Genomic DNA, 21,106 nt, shown 5'->3' with positions numbered 1-21,106 from the left:
CACGCCGGCCAGCAACACAGCCGGCAGCCTATAGTCTGCCGGCAACAAAGCCAGCCGCCGGCACGGGAGCCAACCTTCAAAAAGACATGTTTCACGCCTGCAACAAAGCCAGCGGCTGATAACCCACAAGCATAGGGGATCGCAACAGTTTTCGAGGGTAGAGTATTCAACCAAAATTTATTGATTCGACACAAGGGGAGCCAAAGATTATTCTCAACTATTAGCAGTTGAGTTGTCAATTCAACCACACCTGGATAACTTAGTACCTGCAGCAAAGTATTTAGTAGCAAAGTAATATGATAGTAGTGGTAACAGTAACAAAAGGTAACAGTAGTAAAAGTAATATTTTTGGTATTTTGTAGTGATTGTAACAGTAGCAACGGAATAGTAAATAAGCGTAGAACAATATAGGAAAAGCTCGTAGGCATTGGATCGGTGATGGAGAATTATGCCGGATGCGGTTCATCATATAACAATCATAACATAGGGAGACACAGAACTAGCTCCAATTCATCAATGTAATGTAGGCATGTATTCCGAATATAATCATACGTGCTTATGGAAAAGACCTTGCATGACATCTTTTGTCCTACCCTCCCATGGCAGCGGGGTCCTAATGGAAACTAAGGGATATTAAGGCCTCCTTTTAATAGAGTACCGGAACAAAGCATTAGCACATAGTGAATACATGAACTCCTCAAACTATGGTCATCACCGGGAGTGGTCCCGATTATTGTCACTTCGGGGTTGCCGGATCATAACACATAGTAGGTGACTATAGACTTGCAAGATAGGATCAAGAACACACATATATTCATGAAAACATAATAGGTTCAGATCTGAAATCATGGCACTCGGGCCCTAGTGACAAGCATTAAGCATAGCAAAGTCATAGCAACATCAATCTCCGAACATAGTGGATACTAGGGATCAAGCCCTAACAAAACTAACTCGATTACATGATAGATCTCATCCAACCCATCACCGTCCAGCAAGCCTACGATGGAATTACTCATGCACGACGGTGAGCATCATGAAATTGGTGATGGAGGTTGGTTGATGATGACGACGGCGACGAATCCCCCTCTCCGGAGCCCCGAACGGACTCCAGATCAGCCCTCCCGCGAGGTTTTAGGGCTTGGCGGCGGCTCTGTATCGTAAAGCGCGATGAATTCTTCTCTCTGATTTTTTTCTCCCCGAAAGCAAATATATAGAGTTGGAGTTGAGGTCGGAGGAGCTCTAGGGGGGCCACGAGGTAGGGGGCGCGCCCTAGGGGGGAGGGCGCGCCCCCCACCCTCGTGGACAGGGTGTGGGCCCCCTGGTATTCATCTTTTACAAGGATTTTTTTATTATTTCCAAATAGACGTTCCGTGGAGTTTCAGGTCATTCCGAGAACTTTTGTTTCTGCACATAAATAACACCATGGAAAGTCTGCAAACAACGTCAGTCCGGGTTAGTTCTATTCAAATGATGCAAGTTAGAGTCCAAAACAAGGGCAAAAGTGTTTGGAAAAGTAGATACGTCTGAGACGTATCAACTCCCCCAAGCTTAAACCTTTGCTTGTCCTCAAGCAATTTAGTTGATAAACTGAAAGTGATAAAGAAAAACTTTTACAAACTCTGTTTGCTCTTGTTGTTGTAAATATGTAAAGCCAGCATTCAAGTTTTCAGCAAAGATTATGACTAACCACATTTGCAATAACTCTCTGGTCTCATGTTTACTCATATCAATGGCATAATCAACTAGCGAGCCATAATAATAAATCTCGGATGACAACACTTTCTCAAAACAATCATAATATGATATAACAAGATGGTATCTCGCTAGCCCTTTCTGAGACCGCAAAACATAAATGCAGAGCACCTTTAAAGATCAAGGACTGACTAGACATTGTAATTCATGGTAAAAGAGATCCAGTCATACCCAATATAAATTAATAGTAATGGATGCAAATGACAGTTGTGCTCTCCAGCTAGTGCTTTTTAATAAGAGGGTGATGACTCAACATAAAAGTAAATAGATAGGCCCTTCGCAGAGGGAAGCGGGGATTTGTAGAGGTGCCAGAGCTTGATTTTGAAATAGAGATAAATAATATTTTGAGCGGCATACTTTCATTGTCAACATAACAACCAAGAGATGGCGATATCTTCCATGCTACACACATTATAGGCGGTTCCCAAACAGAATGGTAAAGTTTATACTCCCCCTCCACCAACAAGCATCAATCCATGACTTGCTCGAAACAACGAGTGTCTCCAACTAGCAACAGTCCCAGGGGGAGTTTTGTTTGCAATTATTTTGATTTAGTTTGCATAAAGCATGGGACTGGGCATCCCGGTGACCAGCCATTTTTTCGTGAGTGAGGAGCGGAGTCCACTCCTCTTGAGAATAACCCGCCTAACATGGAAGATAAGGGCAGCCCTAGTTGATACATGAGCTATTCGAGCATACAAAACAGAATGTTTATTTGAAGGTTTAGAGTTTGGCACATACAAATTTACTTGGAACGGCAGGTAGATACCGCATATAGGAAGGTATGGTGGACTCATCTCTACTCCTAATGGACGAGTTGGTTGAATAGTCCCCCCACTTTCGTCTGGTTTTTTTTCGACTGGTTTTTTTTCGTCCGGTTTTTTCCATCAAATTACCCCCACCCCCATGCCCCGACCGCCGCCCGCGGGTCGCCCGCTCCCTCGCGCCCCTGTTGCTCCCTCCTCGATCCCGATCTGGATCGAGGGGACGAGGAGCTCCTGCCTCCCCGACGGCCGGCCTCCTCCTCGCCCCGCCGCTGCGTCCGGCGCCGCCACGGCCTCTGGAGCCAGGGAAGCCATGGCCTGAGCTCGGCCTCGAGGTCCCCGCCGCCGTCTCCTGTAGCTTCTGCCCCGCCGCCTCACCGCCCGAGCTCGCCGTTGCACCAACCTCGGTGCCGCACCGCCGCCGGCTCTGGTCGCCTCCACCTCCGCTCCAGGCAACCCTCGGTCGCCGGCTCGCTGGAGCACGACGGCAGACGATGGATGCCCTGGTTGTGTGCGACGAATGCAGTTCTCACGCGCAAGCTAGGGTTGGAGCCGCCAGCTCTTCATCCTGCCCGCCGACGGCGACTCTTCCCGTCCCGCACTGCCGCCTCCCCGTTATCACAGGTATATCCACCCCTTCCTCTTTCCCCCTCTTCTCTCCTCTCCCTTCTCCCTCCTCCATCTCTGTTCCATTCCCCCGACTGGCCCGGACATGGAGAACAGCGACAGGGCCAGGTTTGCGGATGTGTTGCGGTAGTCCTCGACGGGGTGCTCGCCGGCGATGACCGTGGCCTAGCAGCAGGATAGCATAAGCTCTCCCTTGTTCTTTTGTGATTGAATCAGATTTGGTGGTTCTCAATTTTACACATTTATTGATCTTGGTCTTCTTTTGTATGCAGGGTACATTTATGTTTCATGATCTGTTCTGCAGATTTTCAGAACACTGAGTGCATATCTTGCCTTGCAATGCTGCTGATTCGACAATCGTGAGTGCTCCTCTCTCCTTTCCCTCCCTGCTAAAATTCAGTCTGACGGTTGATTCTTTGGTTCAGGAACTGGATTCAAACTGGACTTGCGATCAGAGCAACCCCAAGCAAGATGAACTTGATTGGAAGATGTCTTCTAAACTCTGAAGGCAAGCACTCGGCCGACACTTTTGCTCCTGTAGAAGGCATGCCATTTGATTCATGCCAAGAAGCGTACGGACAGTATAAGCTATTCGCTTAGGAGGATGGTTTTGGAATTCATCATGGAAAGCCGAGATGAGGGCATGCACGTTACCAGTTGATGCACAAAATTGTGTGCTGGTGCTAGATTAGTTACATAGCGTCTTGCTTGAAATTGTAGTACAACTATATTCTTGTCGTTTCCCCAGCCACTCCATGATGGTCTTGCGCTTGAATTTTTTCCATGCTTTGAAATTGCTTGGCATTTCTATTGTAGCAAGGATTGTCATTGTCTTGTTTGGTTTTCGGTGTGCAGGTTAAGAGGGACAATGATAATTCTTCTTCGTGCAAAACAGAACGAAGGCGAGGATGCGTCTCCTCCATGCAAAGCAGGTTGGTATGTGAGCATATTCAGCAACGAGCAAAATCACCCTCTGTCTGCAATTTGTGAAGAGAAGAGGCAGTGGAACTCACACAGTGAGATCAATCCAGTTCTTATGATTTTCATCAAGAATCTCAAAGCACCTCATCAATTTTTGCCAACAGAAACAATGAAAAAACAATTGGGGCATCTCGAGATTGAAGATTGTGAAATTTACACAAGCGAGATATACAAAAAGTTTGAAGATGAGTTCTTCAAATCAATGTCCTTGGTTGTGTCTAGGTGCATCAGTGAAACTGGATGTGAAGTTAAGTGTGCGCGTCCAGAATATTTTCAGGCATATGGGAATGTTGTGCAGACATTTTGTTGGTTTCAGACAATTGAAAGCAGTGCTACAGTCCAAATTTTGCCAAGAGAAAGGAGTTTAGGGAAGACGACAGAGGAGGAATATGATGTTGCCCCAACCCCAGGTACTACCTTTACACCCGTATCCACTTTTGGACAAAATCGGGATCTAGAGTTCATGAAGAGCGCGACTGAATTTAAAAAGCTCCGTGCGTATTCTTGGTACCTCGAGGATGAGAGCAAGCCACCCAAAAAAAATGGCCAGAAGGAAGCACCATATGTGCAGGTGTGCTCATGTGCGTTAGAAGGTGAGTTTGTGCTTCTAATTTCCTAAACATTCCTATTACAAACAGAAAACAGCTATGGTTGGTGATAATAATTATTGGTGAACATTGTTATTGGTAAACCTGCATGCTATCGATCTGCCTCTTCTTCCTGTTGCAACTATTGATGGCCATTATTATTGCAATTTTATCCTAATTTATGTTCAGCTATTACCAGGTTCTTTGATTGAATCCTAATTCAAACTTCTAACATACGCAATACTTTTTGTGCAATTATAAGATGATGCATACTCTGACAGTGCTTTGGCCACATAAAAGGTAAATCCATCATTGTGGAGATGTCAAAGATGCAGACTAACCGTATCATGTTTTTTTTGACATCAACCAATATCATGGGTTGGTTCAGGACTTCAGGTATATATCACCAGTATAACAATCAATTAACCATAGCAATTGTTACTTTTTTTATCTACTCAAATGCTTCTCTATTTTAAATACCTATTAAATGTTGTCACAATCACCCTATTTCCGCCGCACTGAGGGCTATGGCAGGAAGGAGCCCACCGTCGGCATCGCCCATGGCCGAGAAGACCGAGGACGCCGAGGACCCAGCGCCCTCAAGTATGATGGCGTTCTTTCTGTTACGACTTATGGTGATGCCTGAGGAGTTTTGAGATCAATCTTGATCTTCATATGACCGTGACCGGGAGGTGAACCCGGTTGCGCTTAGAGACAATTGATTAATGGAGATCCTCCGGCCACCGAGCTCCAAAAGGACACCTAGGCGAGAAATCCACGTTTGTCCATACCGCTTGCCGTTTAGGCCGAGCAACTTCATGAACTTCAACCCCATCATGTTGTAAGTACTAATAGTTTACAAATTAACTAAGTTTTTAGATTGGATATTCTTCCACATCTATGCATATTTTTTCTTACTACGGTATATATATAACACTAGAAAATGAGTTGTTGAAATATTTTTTTACTAATAATCATTGGTCTATAGGACAAGGACTCGGCGGATGATTCCTCATTGACTTTCTACCAGCTGCGCCCTGACTGCGTCCACAGCATCCCGACACCATGTTCAAGACCAAGTTCTAACCCACATATCCAATCTCCCTCCATGGATCTTGCCTCTCATTGACCAAGATCAACAATTACACTCAATTTCAGATTTACAAAAGAGATGGACCTAGAGCAAACAACCTGTGAGGCTTGGTTCGTGTACATCAACAACGTTGTATGATGGTGAAGTTTCTTCACTTCCCCTGACCAGACGCTGCATGCTCTGCTCGCTGAAGGTGCCCGCTATTTGTGTTTGGATGTTGTTGCTGCCGTATGTCAAGGTATGTAGCAGCAGCTTTTGTTTTCCGTTTCACACTAGCGAATGTCAGAATTTATCATGCGGGCAATTTTTTTACTGTACTATGAGTACAAGGTTCAAAGAAGTTCAGTCATTTAGTATCTCACAGATTGTCTAGGCTTTAAATTTAGGAGATGATTTGGAAGCTCAACATAGAAAATTATTTAGTCTAATGCAGATTACATATTAAACGCCTTTTCGAAGCAAGTATGGAAGAACATGTGGTGAGCTCTCCATGAGAAAATTTAATATAACAGTTTCTTTGACTTGAAGGAATATTTGCAGATTTTATCTATCAAAAGTTTGAGGGTATCATCTTTGTGAAATTGATGCTCTTAACTGAGAAGGCTTTCTAATAGTTGAGGAGGCGCTCATGATTCTGAGCTTGGCTCTTCCTGACTAGCTCATCACCAGGCTCACAACTGCGGAATCATAGGCGCGAAACGCTTCAAGGTGTTCGCCAAAGCCCGTGTCATTGAGCAGAAAGTTGCCTCGCTCAACCAAATTGCACCTGTCATTGATGCACGGCGAGGGCACTCGGAATCTGGTGTTTCTCCGTTGCGAAGCATGCGATGTTGAGAGAAAAGAGGGAGACTGCACCGGAGGAAAGCGAAGCATGGTAGCAGGTATGAAGATGAGAGCATGATGTTCTCTTTTAGCAAAGGATCCATGTTTCTATTTTTTTCATCCCGTTGCAACGCACAGGGACCTTTGATTTGATTTAATATTATCTTATACTGTGATAGGGAAATATGGACACTAAATATCCATTTCTTAGGTGTCAACCTGGTACATTAGGCTGTATAGTACATGGCAGAGTTCTTCCAGCTACTAATTCAGGTAATCTGATTCATATCTTAGGCACTTTTCTTTAGGCATAGTTAACTAACAGCAAGGACATTGCCATATATGAATGTATGAACAAAAAAAGGAGGTACAGTAATGATTTCACATATGCACTTTCCCTACAACCTATGTCGAGGGTACCTATTGTAATGATTTTGCATATGAACTTGCTAAAAATAGTACTGCTACCTTGAGTTTGTCAAAGAATAATGCCACTAAATTGTCAGCCATTTAGGATCTGTCATCTTTTTCCCCACTAGGGCGCTTCCTTAAAATTTATTACTCTAGAGACATGGGGATCCTCAAGTTAACACACTTGATTCTTACTGCTGCTTATGCATGCCTGAACTTGAGTTAAATTTATGATTATCTGGATATTTCCTATATTTTATCAAGTGTAGGGTTCTTAAAATAAGGACAGACATTTGTTTCACCTTTTGTAGTTCATCATAATAGCATATGATTTTAGAAAATGGCAAATTGCCAAGTACAGTTCTGAAGCGGAGAGTTACTTATGTATTTTTTTTATTCATAAATGACATGATCAAGGAGTCAGGTGTGAAAATGCTTTATAAATCAGGTGAGCCAACATGCTGAAATTTTGTGGCAATTAGTGTGGGAAGGAACTATGTACTCTTGTTTCAAGTAGACTTCATCGCCTTATTGTTAGAGTCAGCTTCACCCCTCCCATTGTTATATTCTTGACATGAATATTAGTGCCCCCCCCACCCCCATTTATGTTGTTGAAAATGACAATTGCTTGATCTTTGAATCATGCAGCTGCCTATCTACAAATCATAATTGTGGCCAAATAAAACGTACTGATATATCCAAATCTAGGTCGAAGCTATGCTACAGACTAGGTGGTAATAATGGCCATCATTTATATGTTTGGAAACTACTAATAATCCACTTGATCATCTCGTAACAAACTACTGACTAATTAGCCATGCATCAAGAAAAGCAGAAGTTGTTCATCTCAATAAAAATAATCCAAATTACCATATTTATTTATTAAAAAATGGTTATATACTAACCCCAAGCCATTTCCAACAAAGCAAATATCATTGCATTTTTTTCTATTGGTACGTTGGATAAGTGTGGGTGGACTTGATAATTGACACGAGGAAGCTGCTAAAAGCAAGGAATCTAATCAACAACAAGGATCTTCTAATGGTTTCCTTCTGGTTTATCTGGTGGCAGTGTTGAAATATTTTCATGAGGAAAAAAATATGATCCCCTTGCTCACTCATCGATGAGCATGAGGACGGTACGTAGTTGCAAACTCCATTGCTCTGGAGGATCGTGCACCGACGCCAAGTTCATAAATGGACTTTATCTACGTTCGGCAGTGTGTAGCTCAACAAGAACACTTCGTTTCACACTGATGGAGGCAACGGGGCCTATGGGCTATTCTTCATGACTCATTTGGGGGCTTCGTTGCGAAAAGTGCCTGTAACTACCGGGCTTCACTGCTCTAGATATTTGAATTTTTTGAAAAACACACTTCGGTTGCTAGAAATTTTTTAAATCAAATACGTGAATACATACACACATTCTTAAGGCCCGGTAAAAACCAGAAAAAATATGTTGTATTTAGATATAAAAAAGATATTATTCTGATAGGAATGACTCCCCTTTTGTCCTATATACTATCAGAGATTTGTTTTTTTCTATAGCCAAAAACAAAATGAGATAACTACCACACTTGCCACGGGTATTTGGAATGTGTATATGTATCCCTGGAAAAAAATCCACATTTTTTTGAAACATCAAAACACGAATTTCAAAATGTTTAAATATAGAGAGCACTGGAGCTCGGGTGTTGCAACACGTTGATTCATGTAGGTACAAGCGGTCGAGGTTGGACATTCCACCGATGAAAGCTGAAGCATTAATGATGGGCCTGAAGTTAGCAGAAAATTGGACATCCACTCCCATGCGGTGGAGAGATTCAATGAAAATTATTCAAGGCGTGAAGAACCAGTCGGAGTACCGCACTTTAGGGGTAGTTGTCACTTATGATTGTCGGAATTTAATGGCAAGCTTTGGAAGGGCGAGGATGATGCACCGGGGGCGAGAAGCAGATTCACATGAACACTTGGTCGATTTTCTTCTATTGACAGGGCCTGAGAGGTCAAGGGGAACCACCCCCTTATTTCCCGGTTCAGTTCTTGTAAAGGATATGATAATCATTTAAACAAAGTTGTCAAATTTAAAGAAAAATAATCTTCCAATGTTGAAAAACATTAAGGATTTGCACATTTGTGCTTGATCATGAAGTGAAATGGACCACAAAGGGACATTTTAACTTGTTTTATTGAGAGGGCATGAGAAGTCTGAAGGGATCATCTTCCTTGGCCCGTGATAATACAAAAGGTGTCTTGATATATATGTTTGTTTTCACAGAGTATGAGAGAGATGGAGATGAATTATGTCGACGTCCAAAAAGAATAGCTTGAAGACCCTTGGATTTTTTATGGCAGCGCACGGGCACCTTCCAAAGACAAGGGTCTTCGGGCGATGTCTTATGGCATTGCACGTGCACCTAACATACTAAATCCAACTTTGACCTTATCATTTGTTTGATTCATTTATATGCATGCATTGTAGCCCGTAGCAACGCACGGGCATTTTACTAGCAAGGAATAACTTTGGGGTTTAAGGGATTGGATGCACAAGACTGGGAAGCGACCAACTAAAGATCGACAACAGTCATGAACATGCATTAAAATTAATAAACATTGGATGCAAGCATGAGTAGGATATAATCCACCATGGACATAAATATCGTGAAGGCTATGTTGATTTGTTTCAACTACATGTGTGAACATGTGCCAAGTCAAGTCACTTAAATCATTCAAAGGAGGATACCACCCCACCATACCACATCACAACCATTTTAATAGCATGTTGGCACGCAAGGTAAACCATTATAACTCATAGCTAATCAAGCATGGCACGAGCAACTATGATCTCTAATTGTCATTGCAAACATGTTTATTCATAATAGGCTGAATCAGGAACGATGAACTCATCATATTTACAAAAACAAGAGAGGTCGAGTTCATACCAGCTTCTCTCATCTCAATCAGTCCATCATATATCGTCATAATTGCCTTTCACTTGCACGATCGAACGATGTGAAAATAATAAGAGTGCACGTGCATTGGACTAAGCTGGAATCTGCGAGCATTCAATAAACAGGAGAAGACAAGGCAATATGGGCTCTTGGTTAAATCAACAATAATGCATATAAGAGCCACTTCAACAATTTTAATCATGATCTTCTCCTATCGACCCCCAAAGAAAAGAAATAAAACTATTTACACGGGAAAGCTCCCAACAAACAAAAGAAGAACGGGAAATCTTTTTGGGTTTTCTTTTTAATTATTACTACTACAACAAGAAAAGTAAACTAGCTAAAAGCTACAACTAATTTTTTTTGTTTTTCTTAAGGTTTATCAAACACACAAGAAGAAAGCAAGAAAAAGAAAATAAACTAGCATGATTATTACAGTGAAAAAGTATGAGCACCGACATCTAGCAATGAGTGTGTGTGAACATAAATGTAATGTCGGTGGGAAATACGTACTCCCCCAAGCTTAGGCTTTTGGCCTAAGTTGGTTCTTTGCCAAGGATGGCCTGGCAGATACCCGTAGGTGTAGCTGGGGTCATACTGAGATGCAGCGGTTATCGCCTCCTGAGCTGCAGCGTGGCGGCGAGCTGCCTCCGCCCTCCTCTCGTACTCATCTGCCTCCTCTCTGGTAATAAAATGTCTTCCTTTTGCCTGATAATCAAAGAAGGCATGAGCAGGGAGAGTAATACGGACAGCATGACGTCTGTCAAAGATTAAGCGATATCGGAGAGGTGATTCATTCCACTCGACAAACTGGTGGTAGGCCATAGAATTGTAGTCTAAATAAGTAGGAGGCAACTCAATGACATCCTCATGAACATCCACACCAAGAAAATTAGCTAAGCGGGTTGCATAAATTCCACCAAAGAAATCTCCATTAAATCTATTATTATGCAACCTACGTGCAACAATGGCTCCCAAATTATAAGTTTGGTCTCCTAACACAGCACTCCTAAGAATACTAAGGTCAGGCACACACATATGACATGCTTCATCTTTACCATTTATGCACCTACCTATGAAGAGAGCAAAATAATGTATAGCAGGAAAATGAATGCTCCCGATGGTAGCTTGTGCTATATCTCTAGATTCCCCCACGGTTATACTAGCAAGAAAGTTTCTAAATTCAGATTTACGGGGTTCACTAACACTACCCCAATGTGGAAGTTTGCAAGCAGAAGTAAAATCCTCTAAGTCCATGGTATAAGATTTTTCATAAAGATCAAACAGGACAGTTGGAGAATTACGTGAAGATGAAAATTCAAACCTACTCACAAATGTACTAGTGAGATAGTGGTACTGGGGGCATTTGTCTGCCTCAAAGCTCACAAGATCGGCGTTACACAAATATGCGTTAAATTCTTCCTTGATTCCCGCTCGATCCATAAAATTTTCTGAAGGCCATTCACAGGGCCGCACAGGAGCGTCCCTTGGTGGCTCCTCGTCAGCATCACGCATTGCAAGCCTGGGTCCTTGCTTCCTTGAAGAACCACCTTGGAACATTTTCCTAAGCATATTTCTTCCTCTGAAAAATTTCTGAAATTTTTAGTAACTTCAAACAAAAGTGAACCAAGCTCAACAAAATTGATAGCAACTACTCCTACAAGTGCCTAGAGCCTATATCATGCATTAGAACTACTTGGAACCATATAAATTTGGCATGCAAGCTCAAGAACATGGTCACCGAGGCAGCACAAATTTGCAATGAATAAAGCACTAGAACAAAAACTAATTGGACCAATGGAGGAGTCACATACCAAGGAACAATCTCCCCAAGCAGTTTTGTGAGAGGTACTTTGAGCAAGGAAATCGAAAATCGCAGCAAAATGAGCTAGAACTCGTGCTTGAGCTGGATACTGGTGTTTGTGGGAGGAAGAAGGAGTGTATGGGTGCAGGAATAAGTGGAGGAGGGCCACCCTGGGCCCACGAGGCAGGGGGCGCGCCGTGGGGGGTAGGGCACGCCCTCCACCCTCGTGGCCAGGTGCTTGCCCCTCCTGCTGTGTTCTTAGTGCCAGATATTCTAAAAAATTCTAGAAAAAATCATATTCCATTTTCAGGGCATTTGGAGAACTTTTATTTTCGGGGTATTTTTATATTGCACGGATAAATCAGGAAACAGACAGAAAAATACTATTTTTACTTTATTTCTACTAAATAACAGAAAGTAGAAGGAGGGTACAGAAGGTTGTGCCTTCTAGTTTCATCCATCTCATGCTCATCAAAAGGAATCCACTAACAAGGTTGATCAAGTCTTGTTAACAAACTCATTCCGAATGATCATGGAACTGGAGAAATTTCGAATAACACTATGTTACCTCAACGGGGATATGCACATCCCCAATAATAAGAATATCATATTTCTTCTTGACAGTAGGAAGAGGAAATTCAAAACCTCCAAATATAATCGATGGAATTTTTCCAATAGAGTTGATACTATGAACTTGAGGTTGTTTCCTCGGAAAGTGTACCGTATGCTCATTACCATTAACATGAAAAGTGACATTGCCTTTGTTGCAATCAATAACAGCCCCTACAGTATTCAAAAAAGGTCTTCCAAGAATAATAGACATACTATCGTCCTCGGGAATATCAAGAATAACAAAGTCCGTTAAAATAGTAACATTTGCAACCACAACAGGCACATCCTGACAAATACCGACAGGTATAGCAGTTGATTTATCAGCCATTTGCAAAGATATTTCAGTAGGTGTCAACTTATTCAAATCAAGTCTATGATATAAAGAGAGAGGCATAACACTAACATCGGCTCCAAGATCACATAAAGCAGTTTTAACATAATTTCTTTTAATGGAGCATGGTATAGTAGGTACTCCTGGTTCTCCTAGTTTCTTAGGTATTCCACCCTTAAAAGTGTAATTAGCAAGCATGGTGAAAATTTCAGCTTCCGGTATCTTTCCCTTATTTGTAACAATATCTTTCATATACTTAGCATAAGGATTCATTTTGAGCATATCAGTTAGTCGCATACGCAAAAAGATAGGTCTAATCATTTCAACAAAGCGCTCAAAATCCTCATCATCCTTTTTCTTGGATGGTTTGGGAGGAAAAGGCATGGGTTTCTGAACCCAAGGTTCCCTTTCCTTACCATGTTTCCTAGCAACAAAATCTCTCTTATCATAACGTTGATTCTTTGATTGTGGGTTATCAAGATCAACAGCAGGTTCAATTTCCACATCATTATCATTACTAGGTTGAGCATCATCATGAACATCATCATTAACATTTTCACTAGATTCATGTTCATTACCAGGTTGTGTTTCAGCATCAGAAATAGATATATCATTTGGATTCTCAGGTGTTTCAGCAATAGGTTCACTAGAAGCATGCAAAGTCCTATCATTTTTTTTCTTCTTTTTAGAAGGACTAGGTGCATCAATATTATTTCTCTGAGAATCTTTCTCAATTCTCTTAGGGTGGCCTTCAGGATACAAAGGTTCCTGAGTCATTCTACCAGTTCTAGTAGCCACTCTGACAACATAATCATTTTTCTTACTATTCATTTCATTGAGAAAATCATTTTGAGCTTTAAGTACTTGTTCTACTTGAGTGGTAACCATAGAAGCATGTTTAGTAATTAGTTTAAGTTCACCTCTAACATTAGCCACGTAATCACCCAAGTGTTCAATCATATAAGAATTTTGTTTTGATTGTCTACCAAAATAAGCATTGAAATCTTCTTGCTTAACCATAAAGTTATCAAACTCATCCAAGCATTGGCTAGCAATTTTAGTAGGAGGGATTTCAGCTTTATCATATCTATAGAGAGAATTTACCTTTACTACCTGTGTCGAGTTATCAAGACCATGAGTTTCTTCAATAGGTAATGGATTAAGATCATATGTTTCTTCAACAGGCGGTAAATTAAGACCATGTATTTCTTCAATAGGAGGTAAATTCTTAACATCTTCAGCTTTAATACCCTTTTCTTTCATAGATTTCTTTGCCTCTTGCATATCTTCAGGACTGAGAAATAGAACACCTCTCTTCTTCGGAGTTGGTTTAGGAATAGACTCAGGAATTAGCTCAGGAAGTGTCCAATTATTTTCATTTGTCAACATATTATTCAATAGAATTTCAGCTTCATCCGGTGTTCTTTCCCTGAAAACAGAACCAGCACAACTATCCAGGTAATCTCTGGAAGCATCGGTTAGTCCATTATAAAATATATCAAGTATTTCATTTTTCTTAAGAGGATGATCAGGCAAAGCATTAAGTAACTTGAGAAGCCTCCTCCAAGCTTGTGGGAGACTCTCTTATTCAATTTGCACAAAATAGTATATTTCCCTCAAAGCAGCTTGTTTCTTATGAGTGGGGAAATATTTAGTAGATAAGTAATAAATCATATCCTGGGGACTACGCACACAACCAGGATCAAGAGAATTAAACCATATCTTAGCATCACCCTTTAATGAGAACCGAAATATTTTAAGGATATAAAAGTAGCGAGATCTCTCATCATTAGTGAACAGGGTGGCTATATCATTTAATTTAGTAAGATGTGCCACAACAGTTTCAGATTCATAGCCATGAAAAGGATCAGATTCAACCAAAGTAATTATATCAGGATCAACAGAGAATTCATAATCCTTATCGGTAACACAGATAGGTGAAGTTGCAAAAGCAGGGTCAGGTCTCATTCTATCATTAGGAGATTGCTGATTCCATTTAGCTAATAACCTCTTGAGCTCATATCTATCTTTGCAGGCTAAAATAGCTAAGGAAGCTTCTTTATCAAAAACATAACCCTCAGGAATAACAGGCAAGTCTTCATCATCAATTTCATCAACATAATCAGTTTCAACAATTTCTTTCTCTCTAGCTCTAGCAATTTGTTCATCAAGAAATTCACTAAGTGGCACATTAGTATCAAGCATAGAAGTAGTTTCGTCATAAGTATCATGCATAGCAGAAGTGGCATCATCAATAACATGCGACATATCAGAACGAATAGCAGAAGCAGGTTTAGGTGTCGCAAGCTTACTCAAAAAAGAAGGTGAATCAAGTGCAGAGCTAGATGGCAGTTCCTTACCTCCCCTCGTAGTTGAGGGATAAATTGTTGTCTTAGCGTCTTTCAAGTTCTTCATAGTGACCAGCAGATATAAATCCCAAGTGACTCAAAGAATAGAGCTATGCTCCCCGGCAACAGCACCAGAAAATAGTCTTGATAACCCACAAGTATAGGGGATCGCAACAGTTTTCGAGGGTAGAGTATTCAACCCAAATTTATTGATTCGACACAAGGGGAGCCAAAGAATATTCTCAAGTATTAGCAGTTGAGTTGTCAATTCAACCACACCTGGATAACTTAGTATCTGCAGCAAAGTATTTAGTAGCAAAGTAATATGATAGTAGTGGTAACAGTAACAAAAGAACAGTAGTAAAAGTAATATTTTTGGTATTTTGTAGTGATTGTAGTAGTAGCAACGGAAAAGTAAATAAGCATAGAACAATATAGGAAAAGCTCGTAGGCATTGGATCGGTGATGGAGAATTATGCCGGATGCGGCTCATCATGTAACAATCATAACATAGGGTGACACAGAACTAGCTTCAATTCATCAATGTAATGTAGGCATGTATTCCGAATATAGTCATACGTGCTTATGGAAAAGAACTTGCATGACATCTTTTGTCCTACCCTCCCGTGGCAGCGGGGTCCAAATGGAAACTAAGGGATATTAAGGCCTCCTTTTAATAGAGTACCGGAACAAAGCATTAGCACATAGTGAATACATGAACTCCTCAAACTATGGTCATCACCGGGAGTGGTCCCGATTATTGTCACTTCGGGGTTGCCGGATCATAACACATAGTAGGTGACTGTAGACTTGCAAGATAGGATCAAGAACACACATATATTCATGAAAACATAATAGGTTCAGATCTGAAATCATGGCACTCGGGCCCTAGTGACAAGCATTAAGCATAGCAAAGTCATAGCAACATCAATCTCAGAACATAGTGGATACTAGGGATCAAACCCTAACAAAACTAACTCGATTACATGATAGATCTCATCCAACCCATCACCATCCAGCAAGCCTATGACGGAATTACTCACGCACGGCGGTGAGCATCATGAAATTGGTGATGGAGGCTGGTTGATGATGACGACGGCGACGAATCCCCCTCTCCGGAGCCCCGAACGGACTCCAGATCAGCCCTCCCGAGAGGTTTTAGGGCTTGGCGGCGGCTCCGTATCGTAAAACGCGATGAATTCTTCTCTCTGATTTTTTTCTCCCCGAAAGCAAATATATAGAGTTGGAGTTGAGGTCGGAGGAGCTCCAGGGGGGCCACGAGGTAGGGGCGCGCCCCCCACCCTCATGGACAGGGTGTGGGCCCCCTGGTCTTCATCTTTTGCAAGGATTTTTTATTATTTCCAAATAGACGTTTCGTGGAGTTTCAGGTCATTCCGAGAACTTTTGTTTGTGCACATAAATAACACCATGGAAAGTCTGCTGAAAACAGCGTCAGTCCGAGTTAGTTCTATTCAAATCATGCAAGTTAGAGTCCAAAACAAGGGCAAAAGTGTTTGGAAAAGTAGATACGACGGAGACGTATCAGCGGCCAGGCAGGAGCTAGCCTTCAGAAGGGACAAGTTTTGTCACCGGCAACAAAGCCAGCGGCTAGCACACTAGCCAGCCTTCAAAAGGGACAAGTTTTGTCGCCGGCAACAAAACCAGCGGCCGGCATAGGAGCCAGCCTTCAAAAAGGACCGCCATCATGGCCATCGCGGCCGAGGTCTCACCTAGATCAGGCTGTCGCGGGCAAACATCTCCTTCTGCCGGTTCGTGAACCAAGCTTGTAGGTGTCGGCCATGTTAGCCGATGCGAACGACCGGGGATGCTTCCTTTGCGCGCCGTCTTCACAATGGCCAGCGCCACTGTACCTTGGCGTAATGTTGAGGCTGATGACGCCCGCGGGAGTGGTCGGATCGACCACCATGCAATCCGGCAACGTAGAGGATCGCGTCTGCCCATGGCCGTGAGGCGGTGGAGCACGAACATCCGGCATGTCGTGTGACATAGACGAGCTTGGGGAACGGTGTTGCGGCAGTCGATGGGACGAGGAGCCTGTGCTGGCCGCTGCCATGGCAGCGTTCGAGAGATTGGGGGCCATGGGGCGGCCCATACCCATCATGAGGAGGGTGTGCGCCTTGGAGACGATGGACTCCTTGTCGTCGAGCTCGGCCTGGTGCTGCATCGCACGCCGCAGGGCACACTCGGAAGCGTACTGCGCGGCGGCCTTCTTCTCTGTTTCCATAGCTCGCGGGTCCCTCCTCTTGGTTGATTCCCTGTCGAGCTTGGTGGCCTCCGCCAGCGTGAGCTCCGACCGAGGCTTCTTCACGGGCTTCTTTTTCTTCGCCACGGGTCGGGCAGCAGGTGGCGGGTCGCCGGGATTCGCCTCGTCGGCCATGGTGGATGGAGGGAGGGGGAAGGCCGGGGCGCGGGAGGGTTTTGGAGGAAAGGGAGGGAAAGTGGTCGGCTGTGCCACCGACGGGCGGGCTAGGGGAGGATAAGGGCGCGTGCCCCGGCCGTCCGTGCGCTGTCCGTTCGGCCGCAAACTTGGCTCAAACTTGGGCCGGGAATGGGTCGAAAGCGGACAGAAAACGAACGATGGTCCGTTTGCGGCCGCGCATTGGAAGGTCTGCTTTGTCCGTTTACCCCCAAACGGACGTGGGTGGATAGGATGGGGTCGCGCGTTGAAGTTGGCCTTAAGGACCGGTGTTGTTAGAGCATCTCTAACCAATTTTTTATAATTCAGGCCTCCATATGGACTCTTATCCCTTAAATAACTCTTCAAATTTGCTACTTTAAATTTTAGCGGTTCCTAGTTGATCTCTTAAACTTAACTCCTTCAAAAATTTCAAACACAAATTCATGTAAATATGATTCAAACTAGTCCATGAAACTCGATTCAAACTAGTAGCATAAACTATATCAAAACTTGATCCAAGCTAATAGAATAAACCAAATCTAAACTAAAATTGCATAAAACTAACGACACCCAGTCCGCCTCGGCCATGATCTTCTCACAATTCGGCTCACCATTGACGTTCTCGTTGCTGCCGTCAGACTCGGAGCCTTCGAAGTCGCTGGAGCAAAGGTCGATGACCGATGCACTGGACCGAGGTGTTGGGAACGTAGTAATTTAAAAAAAAACCTACGCACATGCAAGATCATGGTGATGCATAGCAACGAGAGGGGAGAGTGTGTCCACGTACCCTCGTAGACCGAAAGCGGAAGCGATAGAACAACGCGGTTGATGTAGTCGTACGTCTTCATGATCCGACCGATCCAAGTACCGAACGCACGCACCTCGGAGACGTCCCGCGAACTCACGATCCAGTAGAGCTTCGCCGGATACTTTCGTCAGCACGACGGCGTGATGACGGTGATGATGATGCTACCGACGCAGGGCTTCGCCTAAGCACCGCTACGATATTACCGAGGTGGATTATGGTGGAGGGGGGCACCGCACACGGCTAAGAGATCAATGATCAATTGTTGTGTCTATGGGGTGCCCCCTAGCCACGTATATAAAGGAGTGGAGGAGGGGAGGGGCCAACCCTCTCTATGGCGCGCCCTAGGGGAGTCCTACTCCCACCCGGAGTAGGATCCCCCCTTTCCCTAGTTGGAGTAGGAGAGGAAGGGAAGGAGGAATAGGAGAGAAGGAAAGGGGGGCCGCCCCCCAAACCTATTCCAATTCGGCCTCCTGCCCAAAGGGGGGCGCACCAGCCCCTTGTGGGCTGGTGTGCTTCCTTCTTATGGCCCATAAGGCCCATAACTTCTCCCCGGCGAATTCCCGTAACTCTCTGGTACTCCGATAAATACCCGAATCACTCGGAACCTTTCCGACCTCCGAATATAGTCGTCCAATATATCGATCTTTACGTCTCGACCATTTTGAGACTCCTCGTCATGTCCCTGATCTCATCCGGGACTTCGAACTACCTTCGGTACATCAAAACACATAAACTCATAATACCGATCGTCACCGAACGTTAAGCGTGCGGACCCTACGGGTTCGAGAACTATGTAGACATGACCGAGACTCATCTCCGGTCAATAACCAATAGCGGAACCTCGATGCTCATATTGGCTCCCACATATTCTACGAAGATCTTTATCGGTCAAACCGCATAACAACATACGTTGTTCCCTTTTTCATCGGTATGTTACTTGCCCGAGATTCGATCGTTGGTATCTCAATACCTAGTTCAATCTCGTTACCGGCAAGTCTCTTTACTCGTTCTGTAATGCACCATCCCGCAACTAACTCATTAGTCACATTGCTTGCAAGGCTTATAGTGATGTGCATTACCTAGAGGGCCCAGAGATACCTCTCCGACAATCGGAGTGACAAATCCTAATCTGGATCTATGCCAACCCAACAAACACCATTGGAGACACCTGTAGAGCACCTTTATAATCACCCAGTTACGTTGTGACGTTTGGTAGCACACAAAGTGTTCCTCCGGTATTCGAGAGTTGCATAATCTCATAGTCATAGGAACATGTATAAGTCATGAAGAAAGCAATAGCAATAAACTAAACGATCATAGTGCTAAGGTAACGAATGGGTCTTGTCCATCACATCATTCTCCTAATGATGTGATCCCGTTCATCAAATGACAACACATGTCTATGGTCAGGAAACATAACCATCTTTGATAAACAAGTAGAGGCATACTAGGGACACTCTGTTTTGTCTATGTATTCACACATGTATCAAGTTTCCGGTTAATACAATTCTAGGATGAATAATAAACATTTATCATGAAATAAGGAAATAAATAATAACTTTATTATTGCCTCTATGGCATATTTCCTTCAGTCTCCCACTTGCAATAGATTCAATAATCTAGATCACATTGCCATGTGATTTAACATCAATAGTTCACATCACCATGTGATTAACACCCATAGTTCACATCATCATGTAACCAAAACCCAAAGGGTTTACTAGATCCAATAATCTAGTTCACATCGCTATGTGATTAACACCCAAAGAGTACTAAGGTGTGATCATGTTTTGCTTGTGAGAGAAATTTAGTCAACGGGTCTACCACATTCAGATCCGTATGTATTTTGCAAATTTCTATGTCTACAATGCTCTGCACGGAGCTACTCTAGCTAATTGCTCCCACTTTCAATATGTGTCCGGATTGTGACTTAGAGTCATCCAGATCGGTGTCAAAGCTTGCATCGACGTAAGTCTTTACGATGAACTCTTTATCACCTCCATAACCGAGAAATATTTCCTTAGTCTTCTAAGGATAATTTTGACCGCTGTCCAGTGATCTACTCCTAGATCAAAATTGTACTCCCTTGCCAAACTCAGGGAAGGGTATACAATAGGTCTGGTACACAGCATGGCATACTTTATAGAACCTATGCCTGAGGCATAGGGAATGACTTTCATTCTCTCTCTATCTTCTGCCGTGATCGGGCTTTGAGTCTTACTCAACTTCACACCTTGCAACACAGGAAAGAACTCTTTCTTTGACTGTTCCATTTTGAACTACTTCAAAAACTTGTCAAGGTATGTACTTCATTGAAAAAACTTATCAAGCGTCTTGATCTATCTCTATAGATCTTGATGCTCAATATGTAAGCAGCTTCACCGAGGTCTTTCTTTGAAAACCTCCTTTCAAACACTCCTTTATGCTTTCCAGAAAATTCTACATCATTTTCGATCGTCGATATGTCATTCACATATACTTATTAGAAAGGTTGTAGTGCTCCCACTCACTTTCTTCTAAATACAGGCTTCACCACAAGTCTGTATAAAACTATATGCTTTGATCAACTCATCAAAGCATATATTCCAACTCCGAGATGCTTGCACCAGTCCAAAGATGGATCGCTGGAGCTTTGCACACTTTGTTAGCATCTTCAGGATCGACAAAACCTTCTGGTTGCATCATATACAACTCTTCTTTAAGAAATCCATTAAGGAATGCAGTTTTGTTTATCCATTTGCCAGATTTCATAAAATGCAGCAATTGCTAACATGATTCGGACAGACTTAAGCATCGC

This window comes from Aegilops tauschii, chromosome 3 (genome assembly GCF_002575655.3).
Source record: "Aegilops tauschii subsp. strangulata cultivar AL8/78 chromosome 3, Aet v6.0, whole genome shotgun sequence".
NCBI classification, from domain to species: Eukaryota; Viridiplantae; Streptophyta; class Magnoliopsida; order Poales; family Poaceae; genus Aegilops; species Aegilops tauschii.
The sequence above is the reverse complement of the archived record's forward strand: the minus strand, read 5'-3'. Positions refer to the sequence as shown.